This window comes from Cuculus canorus, chromosome 3 (genome assembly GCF_017976375.1).
Source record: "Cuculus canorus isolate bCucCan1 chromosome 3, bCucCan1.pri, whole genome shotgun sequence".
In the NCBI taxonomy this organism is placed as follows: domain Eukaryota; kingdom Metazoa; phylum Chordata; class Aves; order Cuculiformes; family Cuculidae; genus Cuculus; species Cuculus canorus.
In genome coordinates this window covers 36,782,335-36,794,704 of record NC_071403.1, presented here as the reverse complement: position 1 = coordinate 36,794,704, position 12,370 = coordinate 36,782,335, and positions in this window count along the sequence as shown.

The following is a 12,370-nucleotide window of genomic DNA, read 5'->3' as shown; positions in this document are numbered from 1 at the left end:
CCATATAGATTTCTCTTTTTCTCTCTCTCTCACTTTTTTGAGTTCTTTTAAGATAGCTTGGCTATAAAGTAATTAACACCCTGCCTGGCCTTTCAGTCAGTGGGTCCCCTGTCAGGGACTCCAGAGCACTGAAACGCTGCCAGTATTTTATGGAATGAGCCTAACTTTTCTCACAACTGTAGGCCCATCTTATTGAACTGGTATTGGACATCACTCAGTATGGTGATGCCCAAACAGGTAGCACACAGGAGCAGCATGTGCAGCAGCCTGTAGCTTTGCTGATGTAGCCTTGACTTATCCCAGTTACCATCAGCAAAAAGCAGAAAAACCTGCACCCTTGGCTCGATTAGAGAGAAGAAAACAATGTGGACACCACTGAATAGCAGTAGTATTGAGACTATTCTGCCAAACTTTACATTTCAGCTTGAAAGTTGCTTTCAAGCCACTGCACCTGCTTGCATTTTACGTATATTTGAGTTGCCAAGACTGTGCCTGTGGAAAGCAAGCAAAATCTCTACCACACAGTCTCTACCAGGACTTAGTTATTTATATAGGGTAGATATGTGCTTCACAAACACGAAAAGACCAAATACCGGAAACTAATGTCCAAAGCTTTACAAGATTCCTTAGCCGTTATCACTGTTCTACAGAGAATCTTCATTGAAATGACCTGTCTTCTTCTAGCTTCCCATTTCTCTTTTACAATCCATCAGCCAAACTTGCTGGACTTCAACGGCTCAAACCCAGCGAAACGACATGAAGTGCATCGTTGCTAGAGACTATAATGTAGTTGCTGATACTGTTAGATTGCTGAAGTGAAACAAGGCTCTGAAAATAGTGCTTGCCTTACAAACTCAGGACAGCAGTATTGTATGGATACAAATGATCCTGTCAAGCGAGGAAAACTCATCAGCAGGTCTCAGAGTGTCTCTTTTACAACAATGAGTTTTCACACTGATTTTCTGTAACATTAGTACATTTTAAGACCTACTGGTATAGTAGTTCTGATTAGAAAGTATCTTGTTGCATTTCACATCTCTGTACATTTAGGAGGCAACTGTCATTCCTATTCCTATAACTCTGGTAAGAGCCCAAATAATCCATTCTTGAAGTCTCATTTTTTTAATAATGCTTCTAAATGACAGAAATTATTTTACAAGAATGTAGTTATATTTCTGTTGTCTACTACAGAAATACTTTTCTTGTGCCACCAACAGCTTTTGATTACTCTACTAGGCTTAGGATGAGTGACAGCTGTCAGGCATTTCTTTTTTCACTTTTGTAATACACAATAGAAATTGAACAATGAAAGAACAAAGGTGATGAAATTAAGCTTGTTTGAGTTTGAGGTCAATGGCATTGTGGAGTCTAACTATTTGTCAAAAAGGGATCACAAGATTTATTTATTTCTTTGAAAGAGATTTTTGAACTCTGAACTGGTCTAACTAGTAAGAAGTGACCTCTGCTTTATGCTGCAGATGTAATTGTGAGCAGAATGATGAAGGTCTTTCAAATCGGTGTGCTCTAAAACAGGGAGACTCTGTGTACAGCTGTGCTTAGTGATCTCCTTAGTGCCTTGAATCTGAAACCAGAATCTTTCCAGACCAGTTAGTCCCCCCGATATAAGCCAGGGGAATTTTGAGTTACATTTCTTGTGGTCCTGGGGGAGGTTTTTCCACCAGCACTCGATAGTGCTTCAATAATTTACACAGGTTTTTTATATTATCCTTAGATTTTAGTTTGTAAGATTGTTTGTGGAGATGTGGGTTGCATTCTTTTCTCCAAAGCCTCTTCTATCAAAGTTGACCTTTCATATTAAGTGGAGGTCTCTCTAAAACACATTGAAAATGTCCTATGCCTACATTTGTTTATGCTTTTGTAGGAAGGGAAGAAGAAAGAAAATTCAGTGTATATGTTTTACTGGTAACACTGTAGCTGAAAAAAAAAAATAATCAAGCAGCGGCTTTCTGGTTTAGAATAGCTTTCTTATTTTTTTTTTTGGCTGTTTTTTATAAACCTTAGGCCTGACTTTCAATATTTGTTTTTTCCTGTTGACAATTTTACTATTGCTTTTACTTCTACTTTTTTTTCTTTCCATTAACACTAAACCATGTCTAGGTCTGTCTGTTTCTCTTCATAACAGCTTTCAGCATTATGCTGATGAACTATTTCTCTCTCCTACCCAAACAATTCCTAGAAATACTGCTGAATATATTTCTGAAAGTTTCTCCAAGTTTCTCCTCTCTTATTAGAGATGGAAACCTGCAAAAATGGAGGAAAAGCTGCTTGAGAGCAGAAGTTCAAACTCCTCCTTACTTTAGTGGCAGAAGACCCATTCAGAAATAAGGAATCTTTGAAAATATTTTTTTTTTTTAAAAAATCATGATACAGCACACAAGTCATGGTCACTTTCTATTTTGGCCTCTCTGATGTACAAATGTCTAAAAAGAATGAAACAAATTGCTTAATTGGCTCCTGGCTATTTATGGATCACATTGTGGGTTAAACAACCATTCCTACCAACATAAAAGGTAGTATATTGGAAACAGTTCACAAGCTAGTTATCCTCCTATTACATCCACAAATTCTTCATATGCCGGCGGTGCTCTTCAGTTTAAAATTTCCATCCCATGACACCTTTGGAGACTGATAGAAAGGTAAGGTAGAAACTTAAAAATTTAACTTTGTCTTCTTCATATTACTCAATTTAAAAGCAATATGAAGGATGACCATCAGATTCACAACTTGCATGTGGACTTTGTAAAATACTAGCCTCAGTCTAGGATGAGTTTGAGTCTTATCACTAATGACTACAATAATTCCTGTTCTTCCAATCAGAAAATTCTAAGGTAGTTTGTCAGCCTCTTGTCTTGGGCTCAGTTCATTTGTGTTCAGACAAGAACTTGACCACACATGTCCCAGTTCAGGCCATGTGCAGTCATTCAGCTTCATTTTGCCAATGCTGGGAGACCACATGAGAGATAATTAAATAAGTGTTCTTGGTGCACGTGGCATATTATTTCTTAGTGAGATATTCTTCAAATAATGGACTGTATACTCCCCAAGCTCCTAGGAAAAAATCAGTCCCAGAGATAATTAATTAAAGCAGACAAGCCTCAACCTGCACTTTTTACAGCACATCTCTGCAGTCAATAGACTGTAGACAACTGTCTGGGGGAGAACTTCTCAATAAAATGGGTATTCACCAGAATTTGTCAAAACAAAAATTTCTTGTTTTCAGAAATATATCTCCTTTGTTAAGAAATTTTCCCAGCAGGAAACTGAGCTTATGCATTGGTTCTAACCTGACAGACAAGATTCTCAGAGCTGTAGGAAAACTCCTACGCAAATTTTGGACCCTTCCTCCACCGAGAACCCTAGCTATCACAACATCTGATTATTCCCTTTCTGGTTGCATATAACATATAAGCCTAAAGCCCTAAGGAAGGGAAAAACATGAAAATATTTCTTATTTCTCTTTTTCAATATTTCAAGTAAGCTTGCTAAGAAAAATAAACTATGCAGACAGCCAATAAAACTTGCAGCAACCTAATTTTTCATACAAAGATGTCTCAGGCAAATAAGTTGTGGCAAAGAAAGGGAAAGGGAAACTATGTGACATTCTGTCTTTTACTTATCTTTTACATCTTCTTAAACTACTACTCCTTCCAAGGGACTCAAAGTCCTTGTATTGCAAGGTTCTACCAACCTCTGAGAAGAAATGTTTAATGATGTTTATCAGTCCAATTCTGACAAAACACTCGGGAGTTTCAAATCAAGTAATTATTACTTTTAACAAAAATATTATAAAGAGAGCATATAAGAAAGTTACAGAAAATATTATTATTATTGTTGCTGTTGTTTTTGTTGTTATTTAGTTCTTTTCATTGACCCTTCTCACTCACTGAAGAAATCTTTATTTCTTCTTGCAAGAGGAAGTATATAGGCTCTGATGAATCCCTGTTGAGATTAATCTGTCTTGGCTAACTACTATACTTTCTATTCCTCAGTAATTTCAGAGAAGTTATTTTAAAGTTCAGGTAGCCATTATCAGTAATTTTGATGCTGTACAGACCACACCCAGAACTACAAACACATTAGCCATGCTGTTGACTATCCCACAGACAGAAGGTTAATGCTCATTCTTAAATTGTTCTCTGTACCATTGAACATTTCCCTCATGAAAGAGAGTGTGCCAGCTAAGAAGGTACTTCATATTTTTTACAGGATTATACTCCACTAGTTTTCATAGCCTGAATACACCTATATTGTTTGTGGCTGCTTGAATAACCACTTGTTCTCATGAGGAGAGAACTCAAACTCATTTTTTCCAAAGCAAGAACACCTAATGAAAGAAAGTAAGAAATTCAAATTTTGGACACCTCATGCACAAAGGTTCACAGAGATCATTCATCTTTGACTATTTAGAGAACTGATGAGACACTACAGACTCAAATTTGAATAAGTTTGTTAATGATACATAGTTCTGTTTACTCTTCACAAAATACAGCTATATCACCCTCACTAAATTAATCTACTTTTTGATGAAGATGGGCTCATGGATGAAGAACAGCTGCTTGAAAATTAATCAGATCAAAATTAAGATTACACTGTGAGGTAGAGGAAAGCATATAGTTTGCAAAAAGCATGTTGTCATCTATTTGATAAAGTATAATCATGACTAGTCCATTCTTAACACAACTTAATTAAGAATTCTTGACTCCTCACTGATGGGAACTTTCCATTACACTTAATATCCACACAGAAGTAATTAATTTTGGCTAGGACATTTCATTATGTTTTCCTTTGAATAACCTGACTTTATGTCCCTTGGATATATTTAGAAGGACTACAACGCAGTCTTGGATGAAAACACAGAACAGAACCTACAAAACTACAGCCGAGGTTGAAACTTACTATAAGGACCTGAAGTCTCAGTAAAAAAAAAAAAAAAGAAAAGAAAAAAACAACTAACCAAAAAAAAAACCCTCACCCTGAATTTCCTTACAAAACCACTACAACCAAGAATGCTGCCTGTTGCCCCATGAAAAAAAGGACAGAACATTTTTGGAGTTGATCCAAAACTGCTGAAAATGTTCTCAGAATACCTAAGAACCAATGAAAGCCAAGCTAACTTTACCCTCTGCCTGCAAAACCAACATCCTTGATCTTCACTCATCTAATAAACACCTAGCAGAACATATGCAAATGTAAAAAATACTTCGCCTTTTTTCATCTACACATGATTATCCCCCAGGAAAAGGCAGAGAGAAAGAAGAAAATAACCTGTATAAATTAACAGCTCTGAATTATTCATTTTTTCTGAGTATTAATAATATTTTCATATGGAATAGAAATTCCCTGTCCTGCACATTTGAAATACTCATGAGGTTTTATGATTCAGAAGCAACAGGATTGACTGCTCTCAAAGACTAGATTTTTATTGTTTTTCATTCAAACATACCAGATGTATCAAAGTTTGACTTTGCAGATAGCGCTGTTTCTGCTATGTCGGATTCATGGTGTTCTAAATTAAACTGGTATTTCAATTCTAAATTATGGAAGCAGCCTCTGATTTATATTAACAGTAAACTGGAATTAAACTCTTACTCTTCTGGTTTCTTTGCTCCCGTGGTAAGGCTTGGTGAGGTTTTGTTATTTATTGTCAACATCCAAGACTCAGATACATTTATGGGAAAATGAGTCACTGACTATGGTTTTCAAAGCAAATTTAATTAAATATGAATGTTATTAAGTAATAGCCTTTTAATGAACTCAAAAAATTAATTAATTGAAACTACTAGTAATGACCCAGCTCTAAAACAGCGAAAAAATAAGGCTGCTCTATTTATTCCTTTGTTTTGAGCTATCATTTAACACAGAGTATTTTATCAATCTTCAGTCATATTGCACGCAGGATGCAGCAAGATCCTGTTAAACTTCTCCCTCTGCAGCCAGCCAGCTCCATTGCCTGTTCAGTCTGAAGGCAGAGAAGGGCTCTGCCATCTCTGTCACTCAACATTCAGCACAAAAAGGAAGAGAAAGAACAACACAGGTACAGACAATGCCAACTTTCTTTAGAAAACTGAGTTTTGACTGACTGTACTAGAGTTGTAGGGTAGGTAACAGAGGCTTCTTCTGACTGTTCTACCTTAGGTAGCTACCCACATAGCAGATGCCATATGGCTTCAAACAAGAAAATTAAAGTGCTATATTTCCTTCAAAGAAATTGAACGAAAAGAAAAAGAAAATGCTGAACTATATAGAAACTAGTAAGATAAAGAATAGTGTTAATCCTACAAAAAAAAATTATTATTGATATTAAGAAATATCATAAATTTTAAAGAAGTTTCAATAAATTGTTAACTCAGAAAGCATAGAGGTAGCTCAAAATACGTATAAATGGCTTGTTATCATCAAATAAACTTCTCTTAAAAAAAACTAAAATAATCTGACAACATGGTAAAATATAACTGTAACATCTAGCTTATATTTTACATCTATCTTTCATTTTCAAGCTAAACCATAATCAAGAGAAAAGAGCAGAGTAGCCTCCAAAAAACGTATTTGCTGGCTGAACTGGCACGTTCAAGGGCTTGTTACAAATTGTGCATTTAATACATTGTTTGGTCTGTAATGTCCAGAAAAGAGAAAACCCAGCTAAGGGGATACAGAACTTGCTTGGCAAGACTGAGAATGATACTGATTTCATTCTGACTAACAGGGTCTGTATAACCCAGTAGACTGTAGAATAAAACCACTTCAGCTCAGGAGCTGCCTGCTGAGATATATCATTTAACAAAACATTAAGCAAAGAGGAACAAAATTGTTCAGCATGGAAACTTCAGAAATAGCTAAGACAAGTTCAGGACAGAATTTAGTCATAGAATGAAAGTGGAAAGACATTAATTTTTACTAACCAACTGAACTTTTCTGCATTAAATAAAAATGAAAGATCTGGCTACTGTTGTAAATGTAACCCATCAAGTTAAGAAATTATATTCTTTTATTGAAATGGAGGCTGAAGTTACAAATCTGAAATGTAGGTCTTAACATCTGGTTCAGAAGTATTGTACTTTTCCAGAAAATGAACCAGAAAGAAGTTCAGCTACTTTGCTATAGGATAGAATGGTTTGCCCATTTTCAGAAATGATAGTGATGCAGAAGGTGGGAACACAGACAGAATAGCAGGTGGGAAAAGAGACAAATGAATGGAAAGGAATGAAGGGGACATTACATGGCATGCCTTGAAAAAGCAGGTTTCACAAAACTTGCTCTTTGAATAATTTTGCTCAGTATTTCAGAATTTGGTTTATTTCATTGTTTTCATAGAATTTTTGACATAAAAACTGTGACCAAATTAAGAAACTGGCCAAAATCACAAAGCCAGCAGGATGATCCACTCAAGAGATAGCTGGAATAACACCTGGGAAGAACCTTGATGCCATTGAATCAAAAAGAAACAGAAATGTAATGGTAAGATAGAATACAAGGTCCTGAATTGAAGAAATAATAAGAATTCCTGTGAGAATTTGTAGGTGCATCAGCTAGAACTGAAGGAGGAGAGAAACATAAGAACTTTAGCTAATCCCAGCAAGACCAATAACCAGCAAAGAGAAGCAGCTGTGAAAAATGCAATTAAAAGGTGTTTCAGTCAAGCTGTTTCTTGTTGAACTAGGTAAATATACATGTCACGTGTGCATCACGATGTGATGCCTAATTTAAAATACAGCTTTCACCACGCATACTTAGATACAAAGAACTCAGACTGGAACAGATGTAGAGAATAAGAACTGCTATGCTCTGAGCTATGACTAGCCTGTAATATGCGGTAAGGTTAGATGTAATTGGCTTATTTTCAGTCAAGTAAAAAAGCAGGCCAGGAGAAATTTGAAACCTGTAAGTCTGAGGGAAGTAACAGAGGAAAAAGAATGCTTTAATTTATAGTATAATAAGATGTAAACTGTTATTAAGACATCAGAAAAATTCTAGTTTCCATTCTGTCAGGTAATGAAACCTGGAACAGACTTTTTAGAGATTTCTCATCCATCATATGCTTATCATCCTTCAGTTTGGATTAAGATAAATTCGATTAACTTGTATTACTATTACCAAATAATAGAAAACTCTGGGATTACAAAAATCAAGAGGAAGTTCACTTTATTGGTAGAAGCCATTGCTTTCTTCTTTCCCATTAATCGGCCTCTCAGAAGCAGTGTGTCACGAGTCCTTAATATTCACTAGAATGTACCTCTGACACTTCAACCTTCAGGTGACGTCCTGAAGGCATATGGCATATGTCTTTAAGGCTTATGCCTTGATGTGATTTATGTAAAGTAGCAAGTGTATTTTCATGTGCAACAATTCCAATGTGTTTTTCCACCTCCAGTTATTAAAAACTTAAACACACCCAGAAAAACAAATTATGCTTAGAGAGAAAATGAAAAACAGATAGCTATTTATGGATGTAAAGGAGCAAGCAAAATAGAAGCACATCCCAGCTTTAGCGGTAAGTCAGTATTTACTCATATAATGCCTCCCAGAGTGATGAGATGTGTTTTGAGAAACTGCTGAACCACACAGCTCAGAAGGATCAATGAAAACTGGGCTGCATGCACAGCGAGATCTGAGCATCACAGTTGAGGTTGTGCGTGGTAACTTCTCCTTGTTTTCTTAAATGAAGTGCTTTTCTCTTGTACTAAGGCTTGATCTGTTCAAATCAGTCCCACCTGTAACAACAGACATTAGCTGGGAGATTGTTTTAAAGAAACTTCCTTCCCATCTGTATTTTATTTACTTGTCATCTAGTTTCATAGTCGTCTCCTCTCCATATCAATTAACATTAGGATATGCTTTATCTTAGATACACATATCTGTTTTTTCATCCTTATATCAATGTTTACAGTCATAGTACTATGCTTGCATTATTATTACATTTCAATATTCTACTTTGTTATCACAGAAAAGCAATTTGAGTAAACAATCCAAACTGTTATAACTTAATTTTCCTTTTCAGTCAAGAAATCAGATAACTCCTCTTTCAGGTGAGCAGGTTAATGTCTATGTAACAGCAAAGCTACAAAAGAATTAGAGTAAGAAACTTTTTAAATTACATACTTCTGCAAAACTAGAGTATTAGGATCACTGCTGCACAAAGCTGAATATATGCATTCTTACTGAAAGTATGCCCATGTATAAAAGTTTATTTATACAGTGAAGCTTTTATAGCAATTTTTGCTACTTCCACCTAGGGCCACCATAAGTAGTGACAGAAGTAGTGGTACAGCAGTAGTTATTGGAATGAATTAATTTTACTCATTTGGAAAGATGCATCTGTGACATGCAGAAGAAATAAGAGCAGCTGGGCTTAAGATGCAGCTCATGAATATAACTCCCTATGAGAGGCATTATAAGACATAGACTTTTGACACATCAGAGGTTCAGCATAGGTTTCTATCAGTCATTGTACTTAGTAAACAGAAGAAAGAATGATGGAAGATCATTCCTCCTTCATTGCACTTTCAGAAATAGAACAAACCCACGAAGCACAAAAAAATAGGACCTTGAACAAAGGACACCTTTACTTGCATTGAGTGCTTGTACGGATCTGTCAGAGTTGCGTGTAAATACATATATTGCAATTCAGTATGAAAAATTTACAACACCCTCATGATCCACTTGCAGACAGCAGAAAAAAATGACAGTGACATAAAGTTAAAACATGAAAAACTTGTAAAAATGGAACTTTTTTTTTTTTACACTCTCCTAGCAATAAATCCAGTATTTAGATGAGCTGTTCAGAATGACCTTGGAGAAGCAGGACCATGCACAGAACACCAAAACAGTACTGAGAAATATAATCACTGACTTAGGAATTCCTAAATGGCAATATGGAACATCGAAACTTGTTAAAGTGATGAAAGGGGCTCAGTGAGCAGCCAACAAGCGCTACATTTTCATACAGTTGTTCAGCTACTGCACCTGGGCACTCATTTAAAATTCTTACCTCCAAAAGGACCTAAGTGGAAATGTTATCCATCCTGAAATCATGTAGTGACACTTCATTGAAAAGAACCATTAAATTTGTATAGGTTAAAAAAATAAGTAAAATGAGTATAGGCTCAGAGAACAGTTTTTGCAGATGAAAATTACTGCCTTAGGATGTACAAAATCAGTTACTGGAGAAATCATACAAGAAACAATATGTTTGGAATCTAGTGAAACTTTGATCTATTTCAATATTTTGAGAAGTTTATTCATATGTACTTGGATAGTGATAACATCACATGAATTAAAAATAGCTAAAAGACCATGACAGATAGGAATGATAAAAAGAACTTTGTCAATTTGTGATAGCTCAGACTCAGTGCTCAAATAGATAAGATTAGATCAGTACATTAGAGTGAAAGATAGAAATATTCAAATCATCAAAGGGACATGCTGTTGGTAATGAGGGAATACTTTCACCAGTGCAACATCACTAGAACAAATCACGTCCTAATACTCTCTTGGATAGAGCCCAGTCTAGAACTACCCACAACAGGTTCATCCACTTGAACTTACTTCTGTATCTGCATCAGATTCCCAAAAGAGCATGCTCTCAGGTACCTCAAACAGCCCTGACCTCAAATGGAGGGGACACAAAACCAAATTGTTTCAGTCATCCTTGAACCCTAATGTCATTCCTACGTAATTTTTGCAATTAAGAAAGAGGATACTGTTGGTCATGTAAGGTTGCTAATCATCAAAAAAAAAAGTTTTATAGAAGGAGTCATGTATGAATTGAAGCAAAACTTGCCTTTTGGGTTTTTTTCTTCACTTTTTGATTGGATGGAAGTAAGTACTTATGCATCAATAATCATGTGTTCTCTTCTGTTTGGTAATAAATATGTACAAAGTAAATAATATAACAATATAACATGATCAAAGAATAGCTTTTACAATTTTCTTTTTTAAATTTCCTGATGCATCTCTTATGTTTTCATTAGTGTTACACTCTTGAAATCTTCTATGGACCATGACATTTTCTTGGTGGAGAGGGTCATATGGGGAATATCTTTTAAAATATAGACCATAGTGTTCAGACATCTTCTTTGCCAAAGATTACATGCTATCAACACAAAAAAAGTTATTCTCCACCAATATCAGTGAATATTCTTCTAAATATTGTTGTGTAACCAAGTCAGATACTCTCTGAGTCCATTCTGCGGGTGACAAAACATTTCTGGAAACAGCACCTTCAATGTCTTGTTCTCCATAGCCAGACTAATGCTACTGCTATCAACATTGACTATTTTCTTACTAATTCAAATAGCCACACTGGTGCAGAGAAGACTGCCCTAGCAAGGAAGAATACTCCAGGAAATGTCTGGCTAATACCTAGGGGCAATATATACTAGTAATCAAACTAAAAGGCAACACAGCTTCATGTTTCCTAAATGACCTGTTACTTTATTTGTTAAGTTTCAGATTCTTCTGTGTATCTGTCCTAAAAATATCAGATATTCTTTCTCAGCAGAATTTTACATAATTGGGAGTATTAACAGGGCTCTGGCCAGCTGTGAGCATGCATTGTGCACTACTTGCTAGGTCTTGTGTGTCTTCCAGCTGGGAGAAACTGTACTGCCAACACCCAAAAACATTACAAATACTTCCTCCTATATTTTGTCAATATGCTGCCTCTTCTTTGCGTAACATGCAACGCAAAAGCAAGTCCAGTTGCTGCACTGTCAAAATTTCAGACAGTGTCTGTCCCTTTTCCCTCGTACCTTTCTGCCTCATGTGTTATTTACTCCCAAAAAAAAAGCTTCAAAGGGAAACGTGAAGACTCCTATCCTCACAAAACATATGAGTAGGTGTGATGATAGAAAGTCACAGAGGAAGAACGAAGCAATTCTGAAGTATCATGCTTTGGAGGAAGAGCTTGTTAGAATGGGAAATTTCAATCCTATAAAACCTACAATTTAAAGAGTTTTTATTTCCATCTACTCCATCTTTTAGTAAATCAGATTGATATATTTTGTTTAGAGAAAAAATATAGTGTTTGTAGTAATTTCACTGCTTTGTTTTGGCAAAATTTTGGTTGAACTTTGACTATATAACTTCAATGAAACCAGTGTAACACATGCTGTCATATTCACTAAATCAAATATAATTACCAAAGTATGCAGTTGTTCTGTACATACTGTGATGGGAAATTAAAAGTTAAAAACAGGCAGCACCAGTTTACAAACTTACTAAAATATAATAAAAAAAATCACCAATTAAAATATTAAGGAGAGCTGGGAAATCTTCTAACACTGAGAAATCCAAGATTTTGGAAGTCTAGATAGTCCTTTTGCATTTGGCACTCTGGTGGGAGAAGCCATTC